The 12,266-nt window shown below is 40.7% G+C and overlaps 1 long non-coding RNA gene across 1 annotated transcript; it reads left to right on the top strand.

The window, feature by feature from the left end:
- Positions 1-2,114: 2,114 nt before the first annotated feature.
- Positions 2,115-11,056, top strand: LOC136287669 (uncharacterized). Its single transcript, XR_010720245.1, has 3 exons — positions 2,115-2,176; positions 6,270-6,371; positions 10,992-11,056. It is a non-coding gene; the product is annotated as an uncharacterized lncRNA (long non-coding RNA).
- The last annotated feature ends 1,210 nt before the right edge of the window (positions 11,057-12,266 follow it).

Below are 12,266 nucleotides of genomic sequence, written 5' to 3'. Positions count from 1 at the left end.
CAACTTCAGCTGCTGGTTACCAGGCCAAAAGCTGGTTGAATGGTGGCCTTAAGTAATGCTCAAAAAATAATGCTAAAATGGAAAGGAGCCGTCAATACAATGAGATAGTATTCAGACACTTCTCTTGGGGCCAATATAATGTTTTTCTTGGAATGGATGCTAAATGCTCCTGAAGAGGTTCAGCCAACCGAGTTCGTTTATGCCTGGAAGCTAAACCTGGAAAGCTCTGCACTGTGCTTTTCCAAAGTAAAGAGACCACAATATGGTCAAAGCGTTTGAAACTTTTTAATGAAAAGCTGAAGTCCATGTGTTCCACAGCTGATGGAGTTAAAAATCAGAAAAAACAAACTACCTTACTAAGCTACACTGACATTTTTCAAGTACTCAGTGAAACCACAAATGCCAGGTTTGATTTTTTTTTTTTGTTAATCTGCTTCTCAAAGGCCAGAATTACTGTGATATTTACATTAAACTCCGTCACTTAATGAACCTGCAATCAGTTTTGATTCAAGCTTCTAAGTTAAGTGGCAATGTAACTGAATCTAACATTTTACCAAAATATTATTCAGGCTTTGCTTAGTAAATATTACAGTGCTAATTAACTGAGTGGCAATCACTCAGTTGAAACTTTATTTCAAAAGTGCAATGATAAAGGCTATTTCTATTGCCTAACTCTGCTGAGTTTCACAGAAAGCAAATATGGGTTTCAAACCAGTGCTAGCGATAAGCTCCGGCATGGTAGAATATCTTCTCCTGAACTGGTGATCTCTTCTCAGTGACATTTACTGTGCACAAATTAAAAATGATCAGTGGCATTTCATTTTTAGTCCTCTTTATTGTGTGAACTCTGGGGTAGAACTGAACAAATAAAAATAAAAAGGGAAGTCTACACAACAGAAGCCTACTTTTCTAGCTGTTCAGTACAGCTGTGCCACAGACCTACCTGACACTAGGCTTGGTAGACAAGTGCATTATAGAAAATTAGCTGTAGATCAGCAAATGTACGTATTTACTTATGCCATTATATTGGAGGATTTTTTTAAGTTTTTTGCCAATCTAGAAAAGTCATAAGCCCCTTCCCTCCTCAGGAAGGACTCCTTCCGAAAGACCTCTGGGATGAGTGATTGCTGGGGCAGTCCAACTGCTTACACATCAACTGTGTCATCATCCAGGTGAGCTGGGGCACAGATTGCTGTCATGCTTGATATTTGCATTATCCCAAATCCAGATTCCAAAAAAATTCCAGAGAGTCAAAGGTCACAATCACATGTACTTTTAAAAAATACCTTCTTTGAGTCTCTAAGCAAAGTTAGTGCACATACATAAAAGACTACAGTTGAAACTTTTTCTCTGATCCTGAATGCTATGCAGGATGAATATGGCCCTGAGAAACTTTAAATCAATACATTTGCTTCTTCAAATAACAAAGAAGTCCATGATCCAGAGCCCTTTGTAATGACTGCACCCAGTGTCACTTTCCTGTTATGTTTCCAGCAAACAGTATAAACGTCAGAGTATTTTGCTAGTTGTGTTTATTTAGACATTTGTATTAGATTGTAAAAAAGGCCTTAGGAGAACTTTAGCAAGTCTCAAATGATGAATACTTGTTATTATGTAGCACTTCTTGGCCCAAAGAAATAATGTTTTTTACTGCCTTCACTCCATTATGGAAAAGAAAACTTTTTTATAAGCAGTTAAGCTTTGACAGGTAAGAGGACCTTATGAGGTCCCTCCATATATGTTCCTACAGCATTGTGTTCACCCACTCCCAAATGAAAAATCCATCTTTGAGAACTATTCAATGAATTATTTAATTGCTTGAGAGAAGAAAGAAAGATCCAGAAACATTTCCTATTAATGCAGTTGCTGTCTCAGATCCAGCAGCTTCCTTTGCTAGTCAATGCCATTACCAGAGAGATCTCCATACCAGGAGGTTTTCCTGATATTTAACATCCCCTAATTTCTTTCCCTTTCTATCTTGTAAGATCTCAGGAGTATAAAGGTCTTACTGGTTTGTTGTGTCCGCCTCTTATCATGGGAATCTTGTTATGTAACTCTTTCCATTAATTTACAGAGTGCAATGGCAAGCAGTTTTTAAGTCCCATTTACTTTCATGGCAAAGCAATTCTGCAGCGTGATCCCAGCTCCTAGTGATGAGCTACCTTTTCATGTCAAGGTATTAATAGTCACCTTATAATTATATATCATTATATCAATACCATTGGTAAGTTTAACGTTTTCATTTTCCTGTTATTTTTTCCTACTCCCTTTGTTCCCCAGTTGGGTGGAGTAGACAGCAATCATATTTCCACCTCACTCATTTTATTAGGCTTAGTAGGCCAAGCTTAAAAGTTTGAATAAACATTTTTGTAAACATCCTAGAATCAACTATGAGTGATGGAATTTGGCATAAGATGCATGTGTGGTTGCACCACCACCTGTTATGGCATTCATGCCTCTAGTTGAACCATTCCTGGCCCATGCCAGATCATAACGCGTTGTTCACTGAGACATCATGCTGGCAATTCATAATCATCCTACGATAGTCTACCCCACCCAAAACCTTCTTCACCTTGTTTCCAAGTGATGTGCTTCTGCTTTATGAGGCGTCTACACTTCCTTTATGGCTTTCTTTTTGTCAGTTTCTGCATTCATACAGTTCTAGATGGCTGCGGCTGTGCATCTCAGGTTACAGGCAAGTTATTGCAAAGTGAGCAAGTACAGAAACATCCTTTGATAATCACATGATGTGTGTTTGTACTCTAAATGTTGTTTTTTTTTCATGCGCCACACAAGCATTTCTTTTACTACTTTACTAAATTTGTACTTTTACTTTACTGTAAATCTGCTATGTTCAATAGGCTTGAATACCTCCAGTGTGGCAAGTTATACAATTGTTTGCCAAACATGCTTCAACTTTTTATCCTGAAGGTTCATCTCTGCTGCTATTGGTAAAACTCATGTAGATACAGATTAATGTAGTGGGTTGATGCTGTCCAGCAACTAAGTACCTACTCAAATGCTCACTCACTCCCACATCCAGCAGGATGTGGGAGAGAGTAGGCAAAGCAAAAGCAAGAAGAAAACCTCACGTGTCAATATAAAGACAGTTTAATAACGAAAGGTATGAAAAATATAATAATAGTGAAACAAAAGCAATCACCATCTCCCACAAGCAGATGGATGCCCAAGCAGCCTCTGGGCAATGGCTACTTTAGAAAGACAGCCTCCCAGGTTTTATGGATGGGCATGATGTTATATGGCTTGGAATATTGCCTTGGTCAATTCAGCTGAGCTGCCCCAGCCATGTCTCCTCCCAGACTCTCACTCAGCCCCAACCTAGTCAACAAGGAAAAACAGAAAGTCTTGATGCTGTGCAAGCACTGTTCAGCGTCAGATAAAACACTTGCATGTTATCAACACTGCTTTAGTCACAAATCCAAAACTCAGCACCATACCAGCTTCTGGGAGGAGAATCAGGTCTGTACCAGCCAGACCCAGTGCAAGGAGCTTGCTTTACACCAGCCAGAGCATGATGCTGCTACAGCTGTGGTCAGGGCACCACACATCCTCCTGCCTTGGGTCCCTAATGCTCTGAGCCAAACATGGCTTGAACTAAGGATTAAGGGCTTTTTTCTCAGTGCAAACATTAACAGGTTTTCTGTACTTGACTGGCAGGCTACTTTTATAAATTACTTGGCAAAAATTGGCTAACTTTGAAAAGCCTCTGTGGGAGGACTGACAGACAGCTGCACAGACAGGCAGATGGAGGAAGCAAGGAAGGAAGGCCAAACCTCAGATAGCTACATGAAATTCTCACCAAGCTGCTGGGGGGTGTGGCATGGAATCAGAGAGATGAAGCTGAGGAGGCTAAACAGCCTCATTTTATCATGAAATGATGGCTACACAAAGCATTAAGCATTTGCACTCCAGTCCTAATTTCTGCTTCAAACTGAGATCAGAAGTTCTCCATTAATGTAAGGGGAGAATTGTTGCACAAATTTGGATAGGCAGTTCTGGATTAAGACACACCCACTCCACCCCCTCTTTTGGGGCTGTACAGGAATCATGAAGAAGTTGGTTGGATTCAACCCAAAAGCTGGGCCTCTCCTGTGGTACTATTGAGTGATGTTTCAACTGACTCATCGAGAGAATAAACTTGGCATTAATTGCAACACATCACTGATGAAAATTATATACATTATCTGATTTATTTCCGCCAAGTGTCTGCCTCCCACTTGACTACAGATGAAGTTTGGAGCAACTCTGGTATCTCCATTAAATATCTTGAGCTGGTGGGATGACACCAGCAGCATCCTGCCTGCTTTTGGCTACTGTTTAAAGATAATCAGGGCAAAGTCAGTGCACCTCCCAGCTCACCAGGGAGGACATCTGAGTCACAGCTGACTACAGTCAAACTGTTTTCTGTAGTGCCAGTAGCCCAGTGAAACAGGGATTAAAGAACCAACTTTATCACGTCATACAGCTTCAAAGAATGTAACACTCAGGGGAAAGATGAGAGAGGAAAGACATAAAGGTGGCTTTCAGTGATCTTGCTCTTCATTCTGTCAGATTCCAGGCTGGGCCCATTTATCAGCAAGAAGGGAATAGGAAGAGTTTCCAGAGGGGATTATAATGGTTTTTTATCAGTAAGTGCTAGTGTTTGAAATACTGACATAGAATCACATCCTTGTATTATCCTATTTAGTTTAACATCTCATTGGGGATTTTTAAAAGTGTGTTTTGCTTCATTTTTATTGAAATCATTGTAGTATAGTGATTGACAGAATATAAACTATATTGCTAGATAATAACTTTTTTAAAATTTAAATGAGAAACACTTTGAAAGAACTTTTGCCAGTCTTTATTGCAGTACCTAAGAAACCTTAAGTTAAAATAGCATTTTGCCTTTTCTGTCACTTACACACCTCTTAGCATTTTCTCCAGAATTCTGTCCTATACCACTGAATAGGACTAAAATAAATTGCATTCTGTAGACATTGAGGAGAATGTTAAGGAGGTATAGCAGGTATGATTTTATCCCCTCTATATGCTTCTTGGAATATATACTACTCTATGGCATGGATAAAGTTCTCATTTCTTTATGTAGAAAGGAATTTTTTAAAATATCCAAAGCTCTTTTACAGAATTTTTTTTTTCCAGAAAGAAAACCAAACCACTTCACTGGTCAGGAAATTATTCAAAAACATATATAACATATCAACAAATGGCAGTACCACCAGGTTAGTGGCTTCAGTGCACCTGAAGCCACTGCTCTGTAGACGGCAATGGTTTGTCAGAAACCCTTTCTGCAAAATAGGGTTTACTGTTTCCGGAGACTCTAAGACTTCCATACTCTGAGAGCAAATATAATACTATTAAAATCTTCTTATGTAGCTATAGATCCTGTGCAGTTTGATGATGTCCTACTTTAATAAGAAAGGAAAAACATAAGCTTTTTATGAACAACTTTTTCCCTTTGTTACTAGTTACAGACATTGCAAATCTGGAATTGCAAACTACCTTAGTGGTGGTACCAAAAACCTGCTGAAATATAGGACAACACTTAGTCAGGTTTCATTCCTTGAATCAAAAATGTTGATGTCTTTGCATCAGCAATGAACATTATTGACACGTCAACAAACACAGAAAATTAACAACATTGGAATATGTGTTCTACCCACATCTGATGACTTGCCTGGCCTAGAGCAAAATGCATTAATGTGTACTTGCAGAAACCTCTGGCAGAATTATTCTGTGACAAAATAGTTCCTTCTTCAGTAAATTGCTGAGGAGTAACAGTTGCTCCAAATATTATTCAATGTTTCTCATTGAACAGGAAAAAAAAACCCAAAAAACCGAACAAACCAACCCCAGGAGATACTTTTGCTTCAGTTTTAGCTTCTTATCACCTTAAATAAACAAAGCAAGCATCTTTCTGTTTCACCAAGAATTGCTTGAAGAGTGAGCTGCAGCAGGAAATTTCAGTTTGGAAGCTGAAAATTGTCTAGGATTATGCACATTTGAAAGAGCTTTATAACAAAGGAAAGTATTAGGCATGCTTTTTCCTTTTGCCATTACAGTATCTTAGATCCCAACACTGTGATTTCCATTAATTATGCTGGTAGCTATTATAGCTAAGGGACAGTGTTTTGACCCTGTACACACACATGGCTGGGTTATCAAATTGCCAGTGTTAGAGTACAGAGGAAGCTGTTAAGCAAAATGATAAAACAATTTCATCATCTCTTTCCTCTGCTGCTGTTAAGGTTGTCTCTGCATGCTTCAGCCTCTACCAGCCAGGAGGGCCAAGCATTACGACTAAAAGGAGCTGCACATGAAGATGTACGTGACTGGACACTGTGAAAAAGGTAATGGAAAAACTGCACTTGCAGAACAATATCTGGGCATGATGACACACCCCTCTCTAATTGACAATCCTGATTCCTCATCTTTGCATTTGATTTTAAGTTCATTCAGTACCTTTGGTGAGAACCTAATTCATCCCAGATGAAGACGTTCCTGTCACATTCCCTCACACCCTTTTAGTGCTAGGAGAGGGCATTTAGAAGCAGCATGAAACACCAGCTGTAAATCAGACCTGAATTCCCTTTCCTTTTTCTGAAGAGCAGCACCAGTAATCATGAAGGAAGCTACTCACCATTTGGGGTAACAATAGCGGGATCAGACTCATGCCCCTGGCTTCAATTCACAGACAATTTGTGAAAATAGACTTGAACACTATGACAGTATTATTAAAAATGCCCATGAGGGTTTAAACAGCACACCATAAATATTAGCTAATGTTGCTGCCATAAACATTGAACGGGGATGATAAAACAGTTTTAAACAACTCCTCATTAAATTAGGCTTGTTTGGTCTTTGCTCTGAATATGTGACAGTCTGTTGAAAAACTACCGGGCACTCGTGTGAACTGAAGCCTACATAACATATGAAGATCCACAGAGGAGGCAGTAAATTTGCAAAGGTCACTTTAATTCTGGCATTTCCATTTTTGAGTAGCTGACTTTGCAGTATCCATTTAGCTGTTTACGTGTGTGTGTAGCACATGTAAATCAAAACTGAAACACTGCATTAAAACACTTATTAGTTCTATAGAGCTTGAAATCTCATGCTGTAGCCACGTTTTACTACTCAGAATCATTTCAAGATCTGTTGCACATCTGTGCCTTCTCTGTCTCCTTGGGAGAGCTAACTGTGAGAAGTCAGTCACTGTACCTTCTACACCTCTCTGCATAGATCCAGTGTCAGCAAGGACCTTGGCAAATGCCCTCTGAAGAATTTTGCTGAAGTCGCTGAAGACACTCCTGTCTGAGTGCCCTGCCCTTCTTCTGTTACTTGCCTTTTTCCAATGAATGGTGAGCATTGAGCACTTCACCTTCGGGGGTGATTTTCTTGAAAATCTGGCCTATGCCTTGGGAGAATTAAGACACAGTCACACGTTGCTCCTTTGTCTTCCACAGGATCAATAACCCAAGAAGGTAGGAAAGACAAACAGGAGACCAATAACATCTGAAAGTGCCCCTCTGAAATTTCCCAGTCTGTCTGCTCAAAAGCCCCTCAGCTGTGTTGGCAAAGCACAGATCAAGGGCTACAGTCTCCTCTAGTGTAAGCCAGTACCTAGTGTCACAGAAACTCATGGTGTACACCAGGCTGACATAAATTAAACAGCTATACCTATTTATAGTTCACAGCTTGAAAAATATTTAGCCATCAGAAGGCAAAACTCCTACATTCACTAAATACATGCCAGGCCAGTCCATAGCTTCCTCTCTCCAGAGCTGCAGGTCTATCCCATTCTCACCTGCCCTAAATCACCCCAAAGGGAGCAGCCTTAACCTTCCCCCAAGTAATTTGCAGTCACTCAGGTAGCGAGAAGAACACAACATTAAGGAATTCTGCTCTTGTCTAATTAAGGTGATGCAATCAACTGTTCCACAAACACTTAGGGATCTACTTAATAACTCTATTTTTATCAGCTTGAGTGCCACACACAGTAGTGCAAGGTAATCATCAAGGCTGATATCTGAATTCAGGAAAATTTTACCTTACTGTGTTTTCCCTCCTGAGCATTTGCTCTCTGGTAACCTGCTCCCTCTGCCATTACTGTGCTGGCTTCATTTTGCATCCAATATAAAGTAATTTTCTTTAAGTTACATAAAAGTACTTTAAAGTACTGATGATTCTGATTCCAAAAACACATTCTTAATAACTAGCTTCTAGGCACAATTTTAGGATACAGGAAACTAAAGTGAAACAAACTTCAATTACCTTTTAAGTTAAAAAAATGGCCAAGGCTGTCCAGAACTACTTTCTTGTGGGAAGATGCATCTTTTCTATTTGTTTGCCTCCATTTCCTGATTGAGAAATGGCTTTTAGGTTCCCAAAGATATTTAGAATAAAATAATTCATCCACATAATTAAACAACTGCTGCTGCTGAAACCTGTCACTTGTTGCCTCCATTGTGCCATGGAGTACTATTAGCAATATTTTAGCAGTTCTTACAAAGCCTTGTTGTGCTTCATGTTGTCTCGTGTTTAGGAGAAGACTCTTCACACCCTTAAGGTGTCATGAGCCAGGTGGCTGGTATTTCCTCCCTCTCACCTCACTTCTGTGAGCTCTGTTGTAGTAACAGACACAGTGAGAGGGCAAGTTACTCTCAAAGACACATCATATTCCCACAAGGTCCTGTTCCATTTACAGAAGAGCTGAAACTCAGTGGCAAAATCCACAAAGTGTTATGCAAGCAGCTGGACCCCTTCATCTGTGATACACAGGGATTCAGTACAGGAGCCCAGGAATCTCTTTTGGCTGTTGGATGAAGCCTAGTACTCCAAGTGGAACTCTTCACCATGAGGTTGTGTAAACATCACTTGTTTTATCACATGATGGAGACTCCTGCACATGCAGGAAATTCCTGTTTGAAAGTCCACTTGCCTCAGTAAGTGAATGTAACACCAACTGTAAGATCCTTACACTGCACTAAACTGAGGACTGGCAAAACCCCTTGCCTTTGTAGAAGCTTTTATAATTTCAGGTGGATTTGGGGAAAGACCCTGAGGCACAAATCAATGCAGGAGGGAAGGTCCATTTAGGATTCCAATCATTTGACCAGTGCCAGTGCATGGGATTTGGTTTCAGGGTTAAATTCTTTGCCTAAATAAGGTATTTGAAAGGAGAGAGGAAAAAGCATTTAATACCTGCCAAGTAGTAAGCTGTCACCCTGGCACCAGACTTTTTAAATAGTTGTTAGGATGATGTCACACTGCCTGATGTAGATCTTGGGAAAATGCTAGTGTGAGGTAGAGATTTTTCAGCCATGGGTTCTGGCATTCTGTCTGTGTTGAAAAGAAACACTTATTTTATTTTATTTTATTTTAATTTGTGATTCCCCTTGAAGAAAAAGGGCAGGAAAATCAGACATCAGGACAGAAGTGTACAAAATCTCAAACTATGAGGTCACTGATGTCACAAATGCTACTAGCCCCTGGGGGTGACAAGAGAAAGCAATGTTTAGGAAGTCAGATGCAGCCATTTGTCTCCAAGGAGCAGCTGGTGATGAAATGCTCTTATTAATGAAATGGGATTGCTCAGGGCTGTCGATTTACTGCAATTAGTGTAGCTGATTCTGATTCATGCTACCATTATGGATACCAAGCCTAGGAGGCAGCAGGCTTTGTTGTTTACATTGTTAAGACTCAAGGCACCTATGATTCAAAAAAGTTGTAAAAAGCAGTAGATATAGATTGCTTAGGTAGACTGTTTTATGGTTGAATTGCCAGGTGACTGACTGACAGATCCCAGAGCTCAGTTTCCTGGACCAGTGATTCTTAGTCATCTGGCAGTTGATGAGTAGGAAATTATATTAGCCATGTTATTATTCATGTTGGGAAAAAATATAAATCAGTGTGGTTTGTAGGATTAATAACATACTGCTAGCATGGAAGTGAGCATGCAAATTAAATAGTGTCAAATCACTATGAGAATGGTTGTGCTAAACCAGCATCAAACAGCTGGGGCTGACCTCAGGAGCTGATGAGGACATGGGCCACCAGGATGTGCACAACAAGCCTTTTTTTTTGCTAATATTGATGACTTGAGGTCAGGGCACCTGAACTCCTGTGACAAATGACAGTAGGATGACACTGAGGACTCTCCACAGAGCAAGAAGTGCCTCCTAACAGCAACCCAGGTCCTTTGTCCCCATGAGTTTTTAATACATCACACATAAATGATCCGACATGTACTGCACCCAGCTTTGGTACTTCTGCGTTTCCTACTGCATTTTCTGTAAAATTTAATTGTACCATCTAATACAAAAACATGCCTAGTTAAGCAATTCTGATGCTGAGCTATAAAGTTAATCTTTCTCAGAAAGCAGTCCATTCCATGTACCGTATCCAGCAATTTTTCGTGACGGATTTGTGAAGCAGGCAGCCCTCTGATAAGGCCACACTTAGTGAATGTTCTAAGGTACCACCTTAGTACCAGGTTTATGTGGCCATCTCTTCTCACTTGGCCCTGGAGGAGGTTCACTCCTCCAGGAGTGGGAGTACTGCTCAATTTCTGGCTGAGCCATTTGGGCATTAAGCCATAAGGTCACTTAGCACAGTTTCCTGTGGGAGAGGTATTTGGAGCAAGGCCTATGCCTTGGGTTTGATGAATGTATTAAATTGGTGACAAGGGACCCAGCAGTTTCAAGCAATGTGATGTTCAAGGAACCTGAGGACTGCCAACGGTTTGTAAGAGCTTGCTATCTACTGTCTATTGCAGTGATGCTTTTTCCAAAGGAAGTGGATTGCAATTTCAAATTCACGATGCAGTTTCACATTGATTACAAAGGAGTTGCCTGAATAAACAGACTCTGATTTACCACCATCTTTTACTGGATTCAGACTGCTGACTACCTCCATGCCCTGTTGTCATTCACACCCCTAGCTAACCCCTAGCCTCGGCTTGCTTTTCACAGAATCAAAGAACATAAGAGAAAAAGGGGAAGCTTGTGGCATGAAGCCAAGATGGACCCTGGGATGCATCTGAAGCAGCGTAGCCAGCAGGTCAAAGGAAGTGATTCTCCTCCTCTACTCCACTTTCATGAGACCCCACATGGAGTGCAGCATCCAGCTCTGGAACCCCCAGCACAGGAATGATGTGAACTTGCTGGAGCCAGTCCAGAGAAGGGCCAAAAAAATGATCAGGGGGCTGCAGCACCTCTCCTATGAAGTCTGACCAAGAAAGTTGTGGTTGTTCATCCTGGAAAAGAGAAGGCTCCAGGGAGACCTCATTGTGATGTTTCAGCACCTGAAAGGGGCATACAAAAAAAACTGGAGTGGGACTTTTTACAAGGCATGTAGAGATAAGACAGGAGGGAATGCCCTTAAGATGAAAGAGGGAAGATTTAGATTAGATATCAAGAAGAAGTTCTTTACTCTGAGGGTGCTCAAGCACAGGTTGCCCAGAGAATTTGTGGATGCCACATCCCTGGGGGTGTTCAAGGCCAGTCTGGGTAGGGCTTTGAGCAACCCTGTCTAGTGGAAGGTGTCCCTGCCCCTGGCAGAGTGTTGGAACTAAATGATCTTCAAGGTCCCTTCCAGCACAAACCAAAATGATGGAAAGGTTGTTCTCTAGCATACACAGAGAACCAGGGCCCTTACACTGAAACACTGCTGGGGGCTGCTGTGATTTGTGCTGGAAGCCACACTTAGGACTGAGGCAGACAAGAACACAGATATCACATGGGAGCAGCTGGAGGCAAAAGCAAGCTCCTACAGAAATGGCCTGACCTTTTGTGTCTGATAATGGTTATAGAGAACCTCTGAAGTGGTGTGGCAATATTATCTAGTTTGCTTCTACCAAAATGTATCCCTGGATTACATGCCTTTCTTAGATCCTTGGCAAATCCTTTGAAATTTTGCCCCGTGAACAGGCTGCGTGACATGATACAGAACTGGGACCAAACATGTATAAAACACTATGGTTAGTATTCACAGGTAAATGATTAGTAGAAGCCAGAGATTTACAACTATTTTTTGTAAAAACACTTCTGTTCTAAGGTTTCCATACTCACTCTCACTTAAGAGTTTTAGATTCAGGAACTATTTTCCTTTACCCTGGAAGTTAGTAATTTTCTTAATACAGTATCCTTATTCAATAGCCAGTTCTGAAGCTGTGTCTGCATCTACTGAAATCAAGAAAATGTCACTGGGAGCAAGATCAGGCCAAATTATAGAAAATGAAGAGTTAA

The sequence above is a fragment of the Chamaea fasciata genome, unplaced genomic scaffold, assembly GCF_029207755.1.
Source record: "Chamaea fasciata isolate MVZ Bird 193981 ecotype frontalis unplaced genomic scaffold, bChaFas1.0.hap1 SCAF_3, whole genome shotgun sequence".
NCBI lineage: Eukaryota > Metazoa > Chordata > Aves > Passeriformes > Sylviidae > Chamaea > Chamaea fasciata.
The sequence above is the reverse complement of the archived record's forward strand: the minus strand, read 5'-3'. Positions and strand labels throughout refer to the sequence as shown.